The sequence below is a fragment of the Arachis duranensis genome, chromosome 5, assembly GCF_000817695.3.
Source record: "Arachis duranensis cultivar V14167 chromosome 5, aradu.V14167.gnm2.J7QH, whole genome shotgun sequence".
NCBI lineage: Eukaryota > Viridiplantae > Streptophyta > Magnoliopsida > Fabales > Fabaceae > Arachis > Arachis duranensis.
The window spans coordinates 94,530,679-94,551,916 of record NC_029776.3 but is presented as its reverse complement, the minus strand read 5'-3'; the positions used below and the strand labels follow the sequence as shown (position 1 = coordinate 94,551,916).

The following is a 21,238-nucleotide window of genomic DNA, read 5'->3' as shown; positions in this document are numbered from 1 at the left end:
TTGATGAAAAAAGGGGACATGCATTTTAGAAGGTGGGTTTATTTTTAAGATGGAAGTGAAAACTATATAGCCTAAGAATAAATCCTTAGTACCTATTTAAATTTCCTTTTACAACAATTCCCGGAGGATTCAATCAAATAAACAATAGCTCACGGTTGCTTATGATAAAAACTCATAGGAATTAGTTTGATATATATATATATGGTACCTACAAAGGTGCGGAAAAATAAGTTGCACAATAGAATAGCAAAGAACAAACAACAAAACAAAATTTTCAATCTTTTTACTTTTTAGTTTTGCTTAGTTAGTAGCATGATAAATACATGATCTCATAGAATAACAGTAAAGAACACTCTATTGCTATAAAGAGATCTTAAACACTAAATCTGTAAGCTATGACTAGGAATATCATCTAAAGAATCAATAAAGTAGTGGAATGAAAAAGGATCATAGCAATTGCAAAAATCGGAAGTGCAAAATTAATTAATGTTATGGTATTGCCAAAGTCCTCTGACCCAACAGACACAGAATTTACAAAACTATGATACATATTCAGCAACAGTGAGATGTAATTTCAATTTGAGTTGATGTATTTTACCTTCTTTTATCAATTCAATAAGCCTCTAGCAACCATTTCCCGAAGAAGTTTCTCAGCCATGTCATTCTCATTTTTTTCAAACAAAGCACGGATAACAGTTTCAAAAGTCACAACATCTGGTAAGCAACCATTGCCTTCCATTTTTGACAAGAGTGCCAATGCTTCTTCAAACAAGCCCTCTTTGCAGAGCCCATTGATCATAATATTGTATGTCCTCACATTTGGACGATAGCCTTTAACGGAAAGATCTTGAAAAATCTCTTTTGCATCTATAAGTCTTCCACCTTTGTATAGGCCATCAATAAGTATATTGTAAGTGCATATATCTGGATCAAATATCGAGATCAATGGCAGACTCTTTCATTTGATTGAATAACATAAATGCCTCGTTAGCTTGTTGGTTTTTGAACATCCCATTCAACAACGAATTATAAGTGACTACATCAGCAGGTTGACCTCTATGATGCATCTCGACAAGAAGCTCCAAAGCACGGGAGATTCTCTTCGATTTGCTCAAGCCATCAAAAAGAGTGTTGTATGTTACCGTGTTTGGAACCAAGTTCTTGCGACGCATTTCTTCAAAGAGATTCAAGGCTTCATCGACCATTTTACTTTTGCAGAAGCCATTAATAATGATACTGTAACTTTGAACATCGAGTGAAACTCTACTTTGGGCCATTGTGTTGAACAAATATTTTGCCTTATTTACCTGATTAACCAAACAATATCCATCCATTAAGCTGGTATAAGTAACTACATCTGGTTTCAAACCATGTTTTGCCATTACAGCCAATACACTCTTAGCATCTTTGATCTTTCCTTCCTTGCATAGCCCATCGATCAAAATACTATAGGTATAAACATTTGGAGTAATGTTTCTAAGCACCATATCACTTAACAAATCAATGGCTTCCTTATATTGACCCTCAAGACACAATCCAAAAACGAGAAATTACAAAAATAAAAAAGGAAATAATGATAGATCCGACAAGCCACATATAACAGCCATCTAGTCACCGAAAATGCCATAAAATAAGCAACAACAAAGAAAACACTTAGGTGTGGGTAAAGCAGAATAAAGAATCACAATCATGTGAAGATCTAAAAGCATTAATATGGAATCGAAAGATGATCGAGAACAAAACACAAGTTAAAAAGAAAGAGATACAAACAACATTTTGTGATGTCTGACAACAAGAATCTCACCAACTTTTATCCTTGCAACAGGCCTTTAGATATCATCTCACGAAGAAGTTTCTCCGCGTTATCATTTTCACCTTTTTCAAACAGAGCACGAATGATTATTTCATAAGTCACAGCATTTGGTAAGCAAGCATTGTCTTCCATTTTTGACAAGAAAGCCAATGCTTCAGGAAGTAGGCCCTCTTTGCAAAGCCCCTTTATCATAATAGTGTATGTCCTCACGTCTGGACGATAGCCTTTAATGGAAAGATCTTGAAAAATCTCTTTTGCATTTTTAAGTCTTCCACTTTTGCACAGGCCATCTATAAGTATGTTGTATGTATACATATCTCCGTGTTTGGAACCAAGTACCTACGACGCATTTCTTCAAAAAGATTCAAGGCTTCATCCACCATTTTACTTTTGCACAAGCCATTAATCATGATATTGTAACTTTGAACATCAAGTGACACTCTACTTTGGGCCATTGTGTTGAATACATATTTTGCCTTATTTACCTGATTAACCAAACAATATCCATCCATTAGGCTGTTATAAGTAACTACATTTGGTTTCACACCACGTTTTGCCATTACAGCCAATACACTCTTAGCATCTTTGATCTTTCCTTCCTTGCATAGCCCATCGATCAAAATACTATAGGTATAAACATCAGGAGTAATGTTTCTAAGCACCATATCACTTAACAAATCAATGGCTTTCTTATATTGACCCTCAAGACACAATCCAAAAATGAGAGAACTGTATGTGATAACATTGGGAGAAATTCCCTTAGCAAGCATTTCAGAGAATAAATGAAAAGCCTGACTTACAAGTGTATCCTTGCAGAGGCTATCAATAATTGTGTTGTACATGACGACACTAGGAACAGTGCCATACTGTGGGATCTTTTTCAACACTTGAATAGCAGCTGCTGTGTGTCCGGTCTTACCGAGCCCATTGATCAAAGTCCCATAAGTGACTTGGTCGAAGTGAAATCCATGAGCCAGCACTCTGTCATGAAAGCGCACTGCTTTTTCAACACTACCAGAGAGACAGAGACCTTTCAGGATTGTTGTCAATGTTACCGTATTAGGTTGATAATCCATTCTGAAAATCTTGGCCAATACAGAGAAAGCAAGCGTCATACGACACATGCCGCAACAACAATTAATTACGATGCTCAAAGTAAATAAGTCGGGAGCGATTCCCCTGGCTTGCAATTGCTGAAAAAGGGAAATGGCGGTGGGGAAATGGTTGGTCTTGGCAAGAGATCCCAAAATCTTGGTGAATTGGATGATGGATGGAGGGCGACGCATAGAGAGCATGCGAGTGAAGGAATGAACAGCTTCATCAACTTGGCGAGTAGAATGAGAGTGAAGGGATGAAGAGGAAGGGAAGGAAACAAAATTAGGGATTTGAAGAAGAGAATACCTAAAAATGAAAGTTATCCTTGAGGTTGAGGATGACAACATTTTAATTTTAGAGATTCGCACTGTCGCTGTTGTCTAAGTTTGAGGGAGTTTGCTAACTCTGTGGAAATAGTCCTCTGTTTCCAACACCCCCCATACTAATGAAAGGTCTCCAGACTCCAGTCCCCTTTTACTTGGGTTCTATTGATTTTTTTTTTTTTTATCAATTTTATGAATTGGACGTATAAATTACAAGGCTTGGGGGAGTAATGGTTTCATTATGCTCGAGAAAAAAAGCTGATCCACCAAACAACGACAACAACCACAATAACAATAAATTTTTTTTATTTTTGTTAGTTTTTATAATTTGATCAAATTTTTAATTAAATATTTAGAATTTAAAAATTATAATTAAATTTTTATATTAGATAAAAATTTATAATTAAATCATTATTAGTTGTTATTTAAAGGTTAAATTGCACCACTAATTTTTATATTTTTACTAAAATTATAAATTGGTTCTTACACTTTAAAAATTTATAATTAGATCTATGTACAAAATATAATTTTATATTTAGATCCTCAATAATATTTATCGTAAAAAAAAAAACACACATTTATCATAATGTCTTTTTTTTTTTCTCTCTTTTTTTTCTCCTCCTCTCTTCAGCGTTTTTTTTCTTCTTCTTTAACATCCTCTCTTCAGCGTTTTTGTTCTTCTTCTTTAACAATAATACAACTGTAACAACAACAATACCGAAATCATTGCTGTGCTGATAACCAAATTCATTAACACACAGTGAAAATCAAAATTAACGGTAATTATACAAACTACCACGATAATGTGCACTATTATCATGAATGAACTCAATTCAACTCATCCCAATTATATTTAGAGAAAAATCCAAATCAGCTCTTAGCAATTACTTTAAAAGACAACGAAACTCTCGATAAAAAAAATACTCAATTCGACCTTAAGCTTTATTTTTATTGGACTGATTAGCTCCTGTGTGTCAAAAAAAGTCAATGTTATTTTATTTTTTTTTGCACAGAGACTAATAAATCCCAAAAAAAATAAATATGTTTAGAAATAAAACATGTCGATTCAAATATTGAAAACAGAACTAAGACTTAACCTAGACATTAGAACTATAAGAGTACTTTACTGGTACAAATACAATGCGATAAATATATCTATATTTTTTAATAATGCATAGTAGTGAATAAATTTATCCAATAATAAATTAATTTATTATTAATTTCAAATCAATTAGTTTGTTAATTTTACATTTATCTGAGACTCATTGATATACATGTGTAATAACAAAATTCAAACTACATTTGCTGGTTTCAGATATAAATCTAGACCCTAAAATGTTTGGTCCCCCTGCTGAATCATCAAGTGCAACAGGACTTATTCGTTTTGGTGTTCCAAGTTTTTTTGCTTTGTTGGCTGCTGCTCTATTTTAGATTAATAGTCCAACAAAAATCATGTATATGAATCTTTATTTATTTGATGCTGAAATTTTTTTATTTTTTATTATTATTTTTGGGATGGGAGCTTGCTTGCTTCGATGAGATTATATTATGAGATTTCATGTGATCAATTGCAACCAAAACGCATGTACTTAGAGCTATCATAGAGCAATTCAATGATTCTTTAATTCTTTAATCATTTTGCCATATTACAATATCTTCATTAATGTATTAACATTTTTTTTTATACAAAGAAAGCAGAATAAAATCTGCAGAATTGGAAGAAGATATTATTCTTGAATATGAATTATATAACAATCTGAATAGTTGAATCATTAGTTCATTATACTGTTGTATATAGGGATGGCAAAAAACAATGGGGATGGAAGACAGGGATTGAGGTCAACAAGAACATGTGAAATTCCTGCGAAAATGAATTTACTTAAATGCCTTTATATACATAACAAATACGATAAAAATAATAACAGAATTTGTACTATAATGACAAAAAAAATTACATAACATGTATATTATACGAATATGTTATGATGGCTGAATAAGTCACATTGACAAAAAATAATGTAACTGACTTTTGAAATGAAAATTTACCGAACAGAATTTTTAAGTAAAGCATGAGTATTAAATTTGAAAAGAACAAAACAAGTACAAAGATGCTGGAGCTATCGTACTATTATTGGATTCCTGAAAGTGTTCGCTATTGTTGAGTGATGGTGATAAAAAAAATTATTTGGAGAGAAAAATTATGATTGAATGATGACATCGAAAAATAGGAATTGGAAGGATATGTGCAGGGAAAATTAATATTTGGAGGCAGAATTAGCAAACACTCGAAGAATTCTGTATTGTTTCACTTTTAACACCCCCATCACAAACACCACATAACAAAACTCCAAGCCAGTAACTTTTTTAAAATGATAATAAACAGAGACTTAGAGACAATGGAATAATGTCTACACGAGAAATAATGAAGTAATTTATCTATGAATTAACAGGAAAACATTCTCCGAAAAAGTATTTCATAATGTACATATTTTCAGCAGAAGCAATTTCCAAGCAATACAACTGAGTAGCATTAATTAAGAAAATGGCCAAAAATCTTGAGATAACTAAACCATATTACTTAGGTTGATGAAAAGAGGGGACATGCATTTTAGAAGGTGGGTTTATTTTTAAGAAGGAAGTGCAAACTATATAGCCTAAGAATAAATCCTTAGTACCTATTTCAATTTCCTTTTACAACAATTCCCGGAGGACTCAATCAAATAAACAATAGCTCATGGTTGCTTATGATAAAAAAGTCATAGGAATTAGTTTTATATATATATATATGTGGTACCTACAAAGATATGGAAAATAAGTTGCACAACAGAATAGAAGAGAACAAACAACAAACAACGAAACAAAATTTTCAATCTTTTTAATTTTGCTTAGTTTGTAGCATTATAAATACATGATCTCATAGAATAACAGTAAAGAACACTCTATTGCTATAAAGAGATCTTAAACACTAATTCTGTAAGCTATAACTAGGAATATCATCTAAGGAATCAATAATGTAGTGGAATGAAAAAGGATGATAGCAATTGCAAAAATCGAAAGTGCAAAATTAATTAATGTTTATGGCATTGCCAAAGTCCTCTGACCCAACAATTGCCTTCCATTTTTGACAAGAGTGCCAATGCTTCTTCAAACAAGCCCTCTTTGCAGAGCCCATGGATCATAATATTGTAAGTCCTCACATTTGGAGAACAGCCTTTAATTGAAAGATCTTGAAATATCTCTTTTGCATTTTTAAGTCTTCCACTTTTGCACAGGCCATCTATAAGTATGTTGTATGTATATATATCTGGATCAATGCCACTCTCTTTCATTTCCTTGAATAACATAAGTGCCTTGTCAACTCGTTTGATATTGAACATCCCATCCAACAAGGAATTGTAAGTGACTACATTAGCGGGTTGACCTCTTTCATGCATCTTGACAAGAAGCTCCAAAGCACAAGAGATTCTCTTTGATTTGCTCAAGCCATCAATAAGAGTGTTGTAAGTTACCGTGTTTGGAACCAAGTACTTACGACGCATTTCTTCAAAGAGATTCAAGGCTTCATCGACCCTTTTACTTTTGCACAAGCCATTAATCATGATACTGTAACTTTGAACATTAAGTTACACTTTACTTTGGGCCATAGTGTTGAATACAAATTTTGCCTTATTTACCTCATTAACCAGACAATGCCCATCCATTAAGCTGTTATAAGTGACCACATTTGGTTTCACACCATGTTTTGTCATCAAGCCCAACACATTCTTAGCATCTTTGATCTTTCCTTCCTTGCATAGCCCATCGATCAAAGTACTATAGGTATAAACATCTGGAGTAATGTTTATGAGAATCATATCATTTAGCAAAAGAATGGCTTCCTTGAGTTGACCCGCAAGGCACAATCCATAAATTAGAGTGTTGTAAGTGATAACATTGGGAGAAATTCCCTTAGCAAGCATTTCAGAATATAAATGAAAAGCATCACTTACAAGCGCAACCTTGCAGAGGCTATCAATAATTGCGCTGTACATTACGACATTAGGAACAATTCCATGCCGTGGGATCTTTCTCAACACTTGAATAGCAGCTGATGTGTGTCCGGTCTTACAGAGCCCATTGATCAAGGTCCCATAAGTAACTTGGTCGAAGTGAAATCCATAAGCCAGCACTGTGGCATGAAAGTGCAGTGCTTTTTCAACATTACCAGAGAGACAGAGGCCTTTCAGGATTGTTGTCAAGGTTACGGCATCAGGCTGAAAACCCATCCTGAAAATCTTGGCGAAAGCAGAGAAAGCAAGTGTCATACGACTCATGCCGCAACAACAATTAATTAGGACGCTCAAAGTAAATAAGTTGGGAGCTATTCCCCTGGCTTGTAATTGCTGAAAAAGGGAAATGGCGGTGGGGAAATGGTTGGTCTTGGCAAGAGATCCCAAAATCTTGGTGAATTGGATGATGGATGGAGGAGGACGCATAGAGAGCATGCGAGTGAAGGAATCAACAGCTTCATCAAGTGATTGGGAGTGAGAGTGAGAGTGTAGGGATGAAGTTGAAGGGAAGCAAAGACGGAGAGCGGAGTGGGGAACAGAATTTGGGAATTGAAAAGCATATCTTAATTTGATTGGTGAGGATGAGAACAATGACAACATTCTTTTCTTGCAATCAAAACTCAGGAGGAGTATACTAAAATGGAATGCGTTGAGTCGAAGAGTGCTTTCCACCTTCGAGAGTGAGACTGTGAGAGTAGCATTGAGCTTGTTGGAGGTTATTCTTTTAAGAGAAAGCCCTAAACGGCCCTCACAACGAGGTTCAATAAAAAAAAAAAAGGTGAATTATGTTGTGATAAGATCTTATGTTTATGTCCATTTATAATGTAGCTTGGTTTATTAAGGATGACTTTATTTATTATAGTTTAAAAAATATCATCATGTGCATTTATAAGAGACTTAAGTCTCTGAGTAAAAAACATACAGTAATAATAAATATTCTCTTTTTTCTTTGTATATTATTAATATCTCTCTTTATATTTTTTTATTTTATTTGTTACCTCTTCCTTATTTATTATTTAATTATTTTATAACACGTTATCAACATGAAACTCTAACGAAATTTTAGGAAGACTCCAGATAACAAATTTTTATTATGTCGAAACTCTCTCATCTTGAATATAATGCTTTTGATATATTTGGAAACAATTATTTATCTTGGATACTAAATGCTAAAATCCATCTTGATTCAATGAATCTTGAAGATACCATTAAGGTTGAAAATAATACATTCCAAAAAGATATAGCCAAAGCCATAATTTTTCTTTGTCGTCATCTTGACGTATGATTGAAAAAGAAATATCTCACATTAAAAGATCCTGCAGATATGTGGAAAGACCTTGAAGAAAGGTACAATCATGTGATACTTCCTCAAACTCGATATGTTGGAGAAAACTTTTTCAACCTTCCATGCCTCGAATGTACTCCTGCTGCAGCAGTATCGAAAAGAAGGGTTTAAAAAATATTCTAAGTTAATTTCTTGCCTTCTTGTTGCTGAGCGCAACATTGAGTTGCTCTTGAAAAATCATGAAGCGCGCCCAGCTGACGCCGGCCCATTTCCTGAAGCAAATGCAGTAAATCATAACCCCATAAGAGCTAAATAGCAAGATTTTGGTAATAAGAAAAATTATGGAAGGAAGAAGAATTATATTCATAAGAAAGGATCTCACCAGAAGTGGGATAAATAAAGAAACAATGACCAAAGTAAATCAATTGAGGATAAATGCTTCCGTTGTGGTGGAAAGGACCATTGGTCACGTACCTGTCGTACTCCAAGGCACCTAGTTGATCTTTATCAAGCATCCTTGAAAAAGGATGACAAAGAAAAAGAAACAAATTTTATTTCAAATGATGAAAATTTCACCACTCATTATGATATATCTAATTTCTTTGAGGATTTTAAAAGAAATATTGGCTATTTGATCAATGATGGAATAATTTAATATGTGTGTTTGTGAAGTATTCATGTGAATAATTTTATTGTGCATGTACTTCTACTCATTTTATTATTATTATCATTTATCTTTGAAAAAAAATGGTAAGGACATATTCTGAAGATATTTGCCTTGTGGATAGTGTAAGTTCGCACACTATTCTTTAAAGTGATATATATTTTACTCATCTTGTGCCAAAAGAAGAATATGTTAATACTATTATTGGCCCGGGCAATGTGATAGAAGGCTCTGGAAGAGCTATAATTTTGTTTCCTGGAGGAACAAAATTCATAATAAATAATGCACTATTATCTATCAAGTCTCTAAGAAACTTGTTGAGCTTTAAAGATATTTGTCGAAATGGATATCATATTAAGACTATAAATGAGAGAAATCATGAGTACTTATGTATCACAACTCATGATTCAAATGAAAAGGTTATATTAGAAAAGTTGCCCTCACTTTCATCTGGGTTATATTATACCAAGATTAGTGCAATTGAATCACATGCCACTGTAAATCAGAAATTTACTAGCCCAAATGAATTCATAACTTGGCATGATAGATTGGGTCATTCGAAAACAACCATGATGAGGAGAATTATTAAAAACTCCCATGGACATTCACTAAAGAACCAGAAGATTCTTAAAACTAGTGAATTTTGTTGCGCTGCATGTTCTCAAGGGAAGTTAATTTTAAGACCATCACCAGTAAAAATTGGATTTGAGTTCCCTGAATTCCTAGAAAGGATTCAAGGTGATATATGTAGGCCTATTCATCCACCATGTGGATCTTTTAGATATTTTATAGTCCTAATAGACGCATCTTCGAGATGGTCACATGTGTGCTTATTATCTTCTCGCAACCTGGCGTTTGCGAGATTACTGGCTCAAATTATTCGATTAAAAGCACAATTTTCAGAAAATCTAATCAAAATAATTCGTCTTGATAATGCTGGTGAATTTACTTCCCAAGCCTTTGATGCTTATTGTATGGCTAATAGAATAAGTGTTGAACATCCAGTAGCTTATGTTCACACACAAAATGGGTTAGCAGAATCACTTATTAAACGCCTCCAATTGATTGCTAGACCCTTACTTATGAGAACAAATCTTCCAACCTCGATTTGGGGGCATGCTATTTTACATGCCGCAGCACTTATTCGTTTGAGGCCAACGAGTTACCATCGGTTCTCTCCTATGCAATTAGCTTTTGGCCAGCATCCAAATGTTTCCCATTTAAAGATATTTGGGTGTGCGATATATGTTCCCATTGCACCACCTAATCGCACCAAAATGGGACCCCAAAGAAAATTGGGGATATATGTTGGATATGATTCTCCCTCTATAGTGAGGTATCTTAAGATACAAACTGGAGATGTATTTAAAACCCAGTTTATGGATTGTCATTTTGATGAATCAAAATTTCTAACATTAGGGAGAGAGAATAAGCTTCTTGAAAAAGAACTTAATTGGAATGCATCATCGTTGATTTATTTAGATCCTCGATCAAGGCAATGTGAACTAGAAGTTCAAAAGATCATACATTTGCAAAGAATAGCAAATGAATTGCCTGATGCATTTTCCGATACAAAGAGGATAACTAAATCTTATATACCAGCGAAAAATGCCCCAATTCAAATTGATGTCCCAGTAAGACAAGTAGCCACTGAAGCAAATTAATGCCAGAAGCGTGGCAGGCCTGTCGGTTCTAAAGACAAAAATCCTCGAAAAAGAAAAGAAGTAAATACGATTCCTGTTGAAAAAGACATAGTAAAGACACCTGCAGTTGTCCAAAATTCTGATATAATGTTAACGCCAGAAGACATTCAAGTACCTGAAAATTGTGAAAAATGACGAGATCTCGATAAATTATGTCTTTACAGGAAAGAAATAGAACCGAAATAAGACAATTGTCAATGAAATATTTGCATATAATGTGGCACTAAATATCATGCATGAAAGTAAAGATCTTGAGCCAAGATTAGTCGAAGAATGTGGATAAAGGAATGATTGGCCAAAATGGAAAGAAGCTATGAAGGCTGAATTAGACTCACTTGCAAAACGTGAAGTCTTTGGACTTGTAGTCCGTACACCTGAAGATGTAAAACCTGTTGGATACCGATGAGTATTTGTGAGAAAACGAAATGAGAAAAATGAAGTTGTGCGCTACAAAGCCCGACTTGTGGCATAAGATTTTTCACAAAGGCCCGGTATAAATTATGAAGAAACGTATTCCCCTGTAGTGGATGCGATAATATTGCGTTATTTGGTCAGTTTATCTGCATATCATAAACTGCATATGCATTTAATGAATGTGGTAACAACCTATTTATACGGCTCATTAGATCGGGATATTTATATGAAAGTCTCTGAAGGACTAAAGATATCTAAATCATCCAATGAATATTCACAAGGGTTATACTCAGTCAAATTGCAAAGATCTTTATATGGTCTAAAGCAATCTGGACGAATGTGGTATAATCGTCTTATTGAGTATCTGACCAAAAAATGGATTCAAGAATGATGATATCTACTCGTGCATTTTCATAAAGAAATTTGCTTCTGCATTCATTATAATTGCTATGTACGTTGATGATTTAAATATCATTGGAACTCTTGAAGAGATTCCAACAATTATAAAAACTCTAAAAGAAGAGTTTGAGATAAAAGATCTTGGAAAAACTAAATTTTGTCTCGCCTGTAGATCGAGCATACAAAAAATTGGATCTTTATTCATCAAACAACATGCACAGAAAAGATCTTGAAGAGATTTTATATGGATAAGTCGCATCCATTAAGTACTCCAATGATCCTTTGGATGTGGAAAAGAATCAATTCTGTTCTAAGGAAGAAAATGAAGATATCCTTGGTCCTGAAGTACCATATCTTAGTGTCATTGGAGCGCTAATGTATCTTGCTAATAATACACGACCCGATATATCATTTGCTGTGAATTTACTAGCAAGATATAGTTCCTCTCCAACCAGAAGACATTGGAGTAGAATCAAACAAATCTTTCGATATCTTTATAGAACGGTTGATATGGGATTGTTTTATCCCTATGGATCCAAGTCACAACTAGTTGGCTATGCAGATACTGGATAATTGTCTGATCCACACAAAAGGAGATCTCAAACAAGATACCTATTTACATATGGTGGTACAGCTATATCATGGAGGTCCACGAAACAGACAATAGCAGCAACCTCCTCTAATCATGCCGAAATACTAGCGATTCATGAAGCAAATCGTGAGTATTTTTAGCTCAGGAGTTTGATCCAATATATTCTATCATCATGTGGACTGATTGATCATAAGATAACTCCAACTGTCCTATTTGAAGATAATACAATATGCATTGTTCAACTTAAAGGCGGATACATCAAAGGTGATAGAACAAAGCATATTTCTCCCAAATTCTTCTTCACTCGTGATCTTCAAAATCAAGGGATAATTGATGTCCAACAGATCTGCTCAAGTGACAATCTGGCAGATTTATTTACAAAGTCACTCCCAAAATCTTCCTTTGAAAGATTGGTGCATGAGATTGGGATGCGCCGATTTCAAGACATTAAATGATGTCGACAAGAGGGGGAGACTGTACTCTTTTTTCCTTGGTCAGGTTTTTTTCCATTGGGTTTTTCTTGACAAGGTTTTTAATGAGGCAGTCTCTATCACTAAAGGATATTGTACTCTTTTTCCTTCACTAAAGTTTTTTTTCACTGGGTTTTTCTTTAGTAAGGTTTTAACGAGGCAATAATCCTAAATGGTCATCCAATGGGGAGTGTTGTGATAAGATCTTATGTGGATGCCCATTTTCAATGTAGCTTGGTTTATCAAAGATGACTCTATTTATTGTAGTTTGAAAAATATCATCATGTGCACCTATAAATAAAGGCTTAAACCTCTGAATAAAAGCACACAGCAACAATAAATATTCTCTTCTTTCTTTCTACACTATTAATATCTCTCTCTTTATATTTCTTTATTTTATTTGTTACCTTTTATTTATTTATTTATTTAGTTATTTTATAATAAATTATATGGTAAAGATGATAGATTTTTTCTTTAATAGAATGAAAGAGAAATTGATAAATGTAGGACTCACATTTTGAATAACAATAAAATAATAAAAAATAACTATAAAAGAAATTTATACTCTTTCTTTATACTACTTCAATCTTTATAGTAGAGTGTCTCATAAAAAAAATACAGTCTCTAACCTTTAATCTTTATTTCTATGTGACTGATTAGTCATTTAATTAATATTTTTTACATTAATAGAATAAATTTGTGTAACCTACTAAATTATTAATTTATTCATTAAAAATTAATTAAGATTGATATATTTTTTTGGAAGCTTTGTTGTATTTTAGGAAATTATTAGAATTGTTTAAGTTTTTTATATTTTTTATTATTTTTTTAATACATTGACTAAATTTATTGTGTAAAATTAAAAAATCTATTCTATTATATAAAAATCGGATGTCTGCACTTAATGATGAAGCTGACGTGGCATACTTCGGAGAGTGTTTCCCGATTTAATTGTTTTAACTCATTCAATACAATTTATTGCACTGAATTAATTATATTAACTAATTGATTTGATTAGATATTTAAATATTTCTTTTCTTAATATAATTTATTATAATTTATATTACTTAATTAATTATACTACATTAATTATAATTCGTTATATTAGTGAATTAGTCTTTTCATTTATAAAGTCTAAAATAAAATAAATAAATTATTATTTATTCTAATTAAATTTATTTATATACTATATATGAATTAACGTCTATTCGATTCTACTATATAAAAATCGAATTTCTACACTAAATGATGGAGATGACGTGGCATGCTTGTGAGAGTGCTTCTGGATTTATTTCTTCTAATAATTAAATCAAATTAAATTATATGTATTAAGTCAAATTCAAATCATGTGAATTAAATACTAAACTAAAATATGATAATTTCTTACTTATTCAAATTAAATGCAATAAATACAAATTAATTTTGTTAGATAATGATGATTTTTTGGTATTCTATATATAGACGGCCAAACAAAATGATAAGAGTAATCATTTTTATCGCTCTTGCTATTTTAACTCTTCTTTTCTTCTTTTTTTTTTATGTAAAATTTCTTTTATGAATAAATGAGAAGGTATGGATAAATAGTATTTCGTTGATTGTTTGTTTATAACTCGAAAATGTCTTAATTTAGGCATTACCGTTGCTGATGGAATTGGACGACAATGTGCTCGGTATACTTGTAGTTTAAGAAATCAGGTCATGTGTTTGAAGTGCACCGATGCAAACTTTTGGAGCTGCTAACTGCCGCTGAATTTATCGTATAGCTGGAGTAAATTATGATATAGTAAAAAAAACATTTATGCGTGCATGCTATTCTTCTTTATATATGTATCCCTTTATTTTTACAATTCACATATTTATATATTAGATTCTTTTGATATTATTTAAATTTGATATTTTTTTCTATTTTTACGCTTCTAATCATTTTTTGTCTTAATATTTTGTTCTCATCAATTTCTATATTTTATTTTAGGTTAACTTTATGGTTCAAATATAATCATTTATGTTATTATTAATTGACCTTATATTAACAATAAATAATTCGAAAAAGGTGTTTTTTGGAATAATTCTCCTAAATTTAAATTGTTACGTTAAACAGATGATGATAAATATTTTTGTATTAAATCTCTTATAAAAAAAACTTATAGAAATGTTATGTTATATGATATAATTTGATTATATATTTTTTTATCTTCAATCTAAATTATTTGAATTGGCATACCATTTATTTTTAAATTTAATTAAATATCTAAATATCTTACAATTTAATATAATTTAATTTATATAAATACATGACTTTTAATATTTATGTAATAAATTTTAGAGATATTTTTGAAAGTTATAATTTTTTATCTGTATATTTAACTTTTAATAATATTTTTTATTTATTAATATATTATTTCTATTATTTGAGTATCAATAATGCGTTAGGCATTTTTCATTGTATAAGTTACTTCGAGAAAAAAATGATAATCCGTACGTTAAGGGATTCCCTTGTGGAAATCTGACGTCGTGAGCTGCTTCAGTGCTATCACCGATATGATAAGAACAAAAAAGGTCCCCGCAAGAATAACGCACTTTCCCTCTTACCTTCGTCACCTTGCCTTGGGTCCTTACTCGCTGTTGGGATAGAAGCCAACTTAGTCTCACTATGTTCAACTCTTTCTTACAAAGAAAGAGTCCGGATCGGAAAGAAATTTTGATGCCTAGCTTTGGGTGAATGAGAATCAGATCCTTTATCAACTGATCCTAAGGCTCATCCCGCCTCTGTGGTCGGTTGGTGAGCCTAGTGATAGGAGACTATCTAGCTTGGTTCGGAGAGCCAGGGTGTGGCATAAAAAGCATTTCTTTGAGTGATTCTTCGGGACAAAGGCCAAGGGTGAAGTCGCCTTCAGTCGACCATCGGGAGATACGCCTCCAGGCTCTTTTGTTTGGCAAAAACGGATTATGATTTAGTTCTTCTACATTTGATTTATAAAAATTTAAACTTGAGCGATTACTATGATTAAGCTCAAATTTTAATTTATTTTTTATATTATATAAATATTAAATATATACATAATCTGATCCTATGTATACCAAGAATTATTATATATAATAAATAATTATTTATTTTTTATAATTACTATTTATAAAATTTATTACATAATTTTCTCATCTTAATAGCAATATTTAATGAATATAAGATACAAAATATTATTTATATTATTTAACATACAAAATAAATATCTTAAGTTATCATGTAGAACAAGAAGTATAATAGTGCAAATACTTACTTACTTATTTATTCTATTTATTTATTCTATTATATAAATATTGAGTTTCTGCACTTAATAATGAAGCTGACGTAGCATGCTCCAGAGAGTGTTTCTCGATTTAATTATTTTAACTCATTAAATATAATTTATTACAATGACTTAATTATATTAACTAATTGATTTGATTGGATATTTAAATATTAATATAATTTATTAAAATTTATATTACTTAATTAATTAGACTACGTTAATTGTAATTCATTATATCAGTAAATTGGTTTTTTCACTTATGAAATCTATAATAAAATAAATAATTTATTATTTATTCTAATTAAATTCGTTAAATTGGATGACGCATAACAACGCACACGACGACAGAGTAGACACGACAACAGTAGTGACTGGACAGGTGGAATAACGGCGACGAGATGGAAATTGCATATTCTTCTCTATTGCATTCGAAAGCAAGTCAAGCAATATTCTACTCTCTTGAGGTTTTGGGAGTGAGATCATAGAATTAAGGGCAAGAAAAGTTAGGTGGCTATTTGGTTTTTCAAGGCTTTTTTTTTCAGATTTCTAAATACCTAAAAGAGTACCGTGTTAAAGATTATATATCCTTGATTTCTTTCTTTTTTTTAAATGTAGATGAATATAAAATATATTAGAAATTGTCTACGAAAAAATTAAATTAAGTTAGACAAATATATTATTATTATTATTATTATTATTATTATTATTATTATTATTATTGAATAAATTAAAAAAATTAATTAAAAAATATCGTTATTCTTCAATTTAACTCTACCTATTATACAAAATCTCTATTTATATGATTTATTTCTCATTATATCTAGATTATATCTTATTAATAATTATAGATAAAAAATTTTTATTAATTGCATTTTAAGTTTTCAATTATATGTGAGAACTAATTTTTTTTATCTAAAATTAACGTAAAATATAAAAAAAATTTCACATCAAGTTATCTAGACTCTAGAGTCATTAATAAGTTTTTTGACCAATAAGATGTCATTAATAACCTTCTCTAAAAGTTTAAGTTGTATAAATATAATTAGATAATTTTAATAAGAATAATATTACGCATTTAAATTTATCTATTCTATTATATAAAAATCGAATTTTTGTACTTAATGATGAACCTGACGTAGCATGCTTCTGAGAATGTTTTTTAATTTATTTATTTTAACTCATTAACTATAAGTTATTACAATAAATTAACTATATCAACTAATTAATTTGATTAAATATTTAAATATTGTATAACTTATTGTAATTTATATCAATTTGATTTGGTAGTATTTTCTAATTTATTTATTTTAATATTCTGTTAGTATTTTTGATTTATTTTTTTAAATTTATTGTGTGTACTAATTAATTAATTTGATTAATTTATTAGTCATTAAAATAATAAACCTATGAATAAAATAGGCAACTGAGATACTTTCAACTAACAATTAAATCAAATCAAATCAAATCATATATATTGAGCTAAATTCAAATAATGTGAATTATGGACCAAATTAAAATAAAATAATTTCTTACTTATTCAATACACTTTTTGTATTTACAAATAAATTATTGTCTACTTCAATATATGAAATTTTCATGAATTTTTTATTGCGCAATTCACTTTAACACAAATAAATTAATTTATAAAAATTTAAACTTGAACGCTTGCTATGATTAAACTCAAACTTTAATTTATTTTGTCATAATATTATATAAATATTAAATTCTTCGATTAAACACTTATTTGATTATGAAATGATATTATATATTACTTTATATTGACAATTAAATTTCAGTTACTACACAAATATTATATTTTAGGTAATTGTATATTTTTTTTGTTATGTTAAAAATTATTATATAATTCTAAGATAATTTAGTTATGTTTATTTTTTTAAAAGTATTGTCATTATTGGAGAATAACTAATGTTTGTGATAGTATAAATTAAAAAATAAAAATACAAAATATTAATATACTGTATTTTCGAAGTATAAATCTTGAAGTAAATATATGTAATTATAATTAATGATCAAAATTAAAAGTCTTTATTTTATTTCAATTTGTTCAGGACATGTTTATCTTAAATTTTATTCCTTAATTAATTAGTATTTTTTTTACATTTAATTATCATTAATTTATATAAATCAAAATGTATAACTTAAAAAGATAGATACGTGTCTAAAAAATAAAAAAAAATATTTTTTTGTTAGTAAAAAATTTATGACGCTTTAGTTTTTTTGGCATCGTATCTTACATTTTTACCATAAGTTAGAGGTAAATTATTAAATATAAATTAGATTTATTACTTATTATCCTAATTCGAATTTATTAAATTCGATTTAAATGGAGACAACTAGGCAACATTATTGGATTTAGGGGATTCAGGTAATTTTAGGGTGACTTTGATTTATCAACGTAAATTAGCCTAATATGTGATATTAGTTATTGTTATATATATATAAAAAATGTGACATATTTATGCATTGTTTAGATTAGAAGAATTTGTAGAGAAATAACATGCTGAGAAAGAAAATGGATGGAAAAATCAATTTTTCATTATTTGGTTCAATAAAGAAATTAAATGAAAAACATAAAAGTGTATATGAAGATCACGTAAATTTTTTCTCTTCAAAGTTACAAAGAAAATTGATTCAAAAGTGCAAACAGGAATAAAAATACAGAGTTACCATTTGAAATATAATTTATATATAATATATAAAAATATTAGTATAATTTTTCTCTATTATAATTTTTTCTCTTCTTACTTTTTCTTTCATTCAAGCAAAAGAAAATTTTTTCTCTATTTTCTTTTCATTCATTTTTTTTCATCTAAACAGCACACACAAAAAATATATTTTTCTTTCCATTTTATTTCCTCTTATTTTTTATCTTATATCCAAACAATAATTTAGTATTTATCCATTTATCTTTTATTAATATTGTTATAACAATAATACATGTAACTTTATAAAAATGATATAACCTAAACTTTGATTATCTAAGAATTTATTGAGTGGCTAAAATAGCTCCACGTCACGAACCAATAAATGCTAGCAATAAGGATGATCACAAAAACAGCTGAAACAGGTATTTGCAGGGATTACTCGCGTTTTGAAACTAAATGGGGACCCCTGAAATCCTCACAACCTGCCATGCGAAAATGAATGGGGACTAGGGGTGGCCAACGGGTCGAAATTTGTCGAGCTGGTCATATAACCCGCCAAAAAATGCGGGTTGGGCTGAAAATTTATGGCCACCAAACTTAAAAATCCCGTACCCTGCACTGCCTAATCCACGGGATTTGGCGGGCTTCGACAGAGCGGGGCAGGCTTTCCCGCTGGGCCAAGTTTTTATTTTGGTAGAGCCATTTTTTACAAATTTCTATGATGCTATTGATCTACAAAATGATGAAGATGATAATTGAAGAAGTTTTAAGTTATATTTTGGATAATATTTGTTTTGCTTTCGACAATGCTGGTTTTATTATTTTGTTTCAAAAAAAATATTTATAATTATATTTATTACATATTTATAATTATAAAGACATTAATGTACATGAATTTAAAAATTATAATTTTTTATGTTTTTAGAAATTATAAATTTATTGAAATTGTTGTGAAATTATATATACTGTTTAATATTTAATGGCTTATAAAAAAAGGAGATCCCGCCAGCCTACCATTAGGCGGGCGGGTTTATTTAATATTTAATGACTTATAAAAAAAGGAGATCCCGCCAGCCTACCATTAGACGGGCGGGGAGAAAATTCAGGACCGTCTTACTAGGCGGGGCGGGCTTTTGGCGAGACAGGGCGGACTTTTCTGTTTGCCACTCCTAATAGGGGAACGGACATAAGTACCCGCCCCATAAAACTTATTAAATATACGCGAATATAAAATTATTAATTTGTCCTAATTTATATATACGTAAATCCATTTCTTGAATTTTGTAATCCTAATTTCTGCCTCCAATTCGAATTTTTTCTTTTTCTTCCAGACTCATTCTCAGCTTTGATCTTCTCTCTCTCTAACTCACTTTCTCTACCTCTCATTAATTCTCTCTCTCTTTAACTCACTTTCTCTACCTCTCATCAAGACCCTCACTATGTCGCTCAGTATCGTCCTAAAAAATTATGTTATGTTATTATGTTAGATTATTTTTTTATGTTTTCTCCTTTTGAAATGTTATTTTTCATAACGAATATGTTATAAATTGTGTTGAATTATATTGAATTGATTATTTTATAATTTATTATATTATGTCTTTTTGTGTTAATTTTTTTAAAAATTTTCAAAGAATATTCATAGATACCCGAAGAGATCTACGTTCTCTAAGGGGTAATTAAACAGGAATTTGCAATGACGGAGAAAGAACGGGGACATTTTTTTTAAATAGGAGTGAGGGATGGAAAGTGGGTTTCTCACGCTCCCCTGAGTCCTCGTTACCATATTAATTTATTTTTCAATAGAATAAATTATATATTGAATAACAAAAGTTGCTATCGGTTTCTTTTCACATTAACTAATACTCAACGATGGTGTTTCGATACACCATATTACAAAAAAATATTAATCGATCTAATAACTTTTGTGATGACATAAGTTTATGAATTTGAAATTTTAAAAATTATTTCATAAAATGTGAAGTATTAACAAGTAATAATGTTGATCATATTATTTTGATTTCAAGAATGAATACGATAGCAATAAATAAAATTGTCCCAAGTAAATTTCAACAAAGACAAAAATTCATAAGTATTTTTATTAATGGAAAATTAATATATTTTAAAGACAAATACAATTTTTTTCTATAGATTTCCTAACTTGGCAAGTCGAGAATTAATCCACCACATATTGATGCTCTATTTATTAAGGGTCTGTCACTAACTAATGGATTGTGTTACACACAAGGCGAGATTCAAACTCCAAATACTTGCTTAAACGGACAAATGAGATGACCATTCAATAAATTTAAATTGATTAAAATAAATATTAATTATTTTTAATATTTTTAAGTTGTAAAATATTTATAATAATAATTACTATGTACATTTTTTATTTAAATTAATAAAAAAAATTATATAATTTTATGTATTATCCCGTGTAGGACACGGGAACATACACTAGTATTAGTAATTTTTAAA

General features: G+C 30.2%; 1 protein-coding gene and 1 pseudogene across 2 annotated transcripts in view; both read right to left on the bottom strand.

Annotated features, from left to right (window-relative positions):
* Positions 1-437: 437 nt before the first annotated feature.
* On the bottom strand, positions 438-8,029 carry LOC107490616 (pentatricopeptide repeat-containing protein At1g63130, mitochondrial-like; annotated as a pseudogene).
* LOC107490619 (pentatricopeptide repeat-containing protein At1g62930, chloroplastic) overlaps positions 3,828-21,238 on the bottom strand; it is an 81,079-nt gene continuing 63,668 nt past the window's right edge. Inside the window, exon 2 of one of the 2 annotated variants that reach the window (XM_052261926.1) lies at positions 3,828-3,931. The gene's annotated coding sequence lies outside the window, so the exon portion shown is untranslated. Of the gene's footprint in view, positions 3,932-5,021; positions 5,093-21,238 lie in introns of those variants that run through there. The other variant, XM_052261927.1, reaches the window with a different exon arrangement.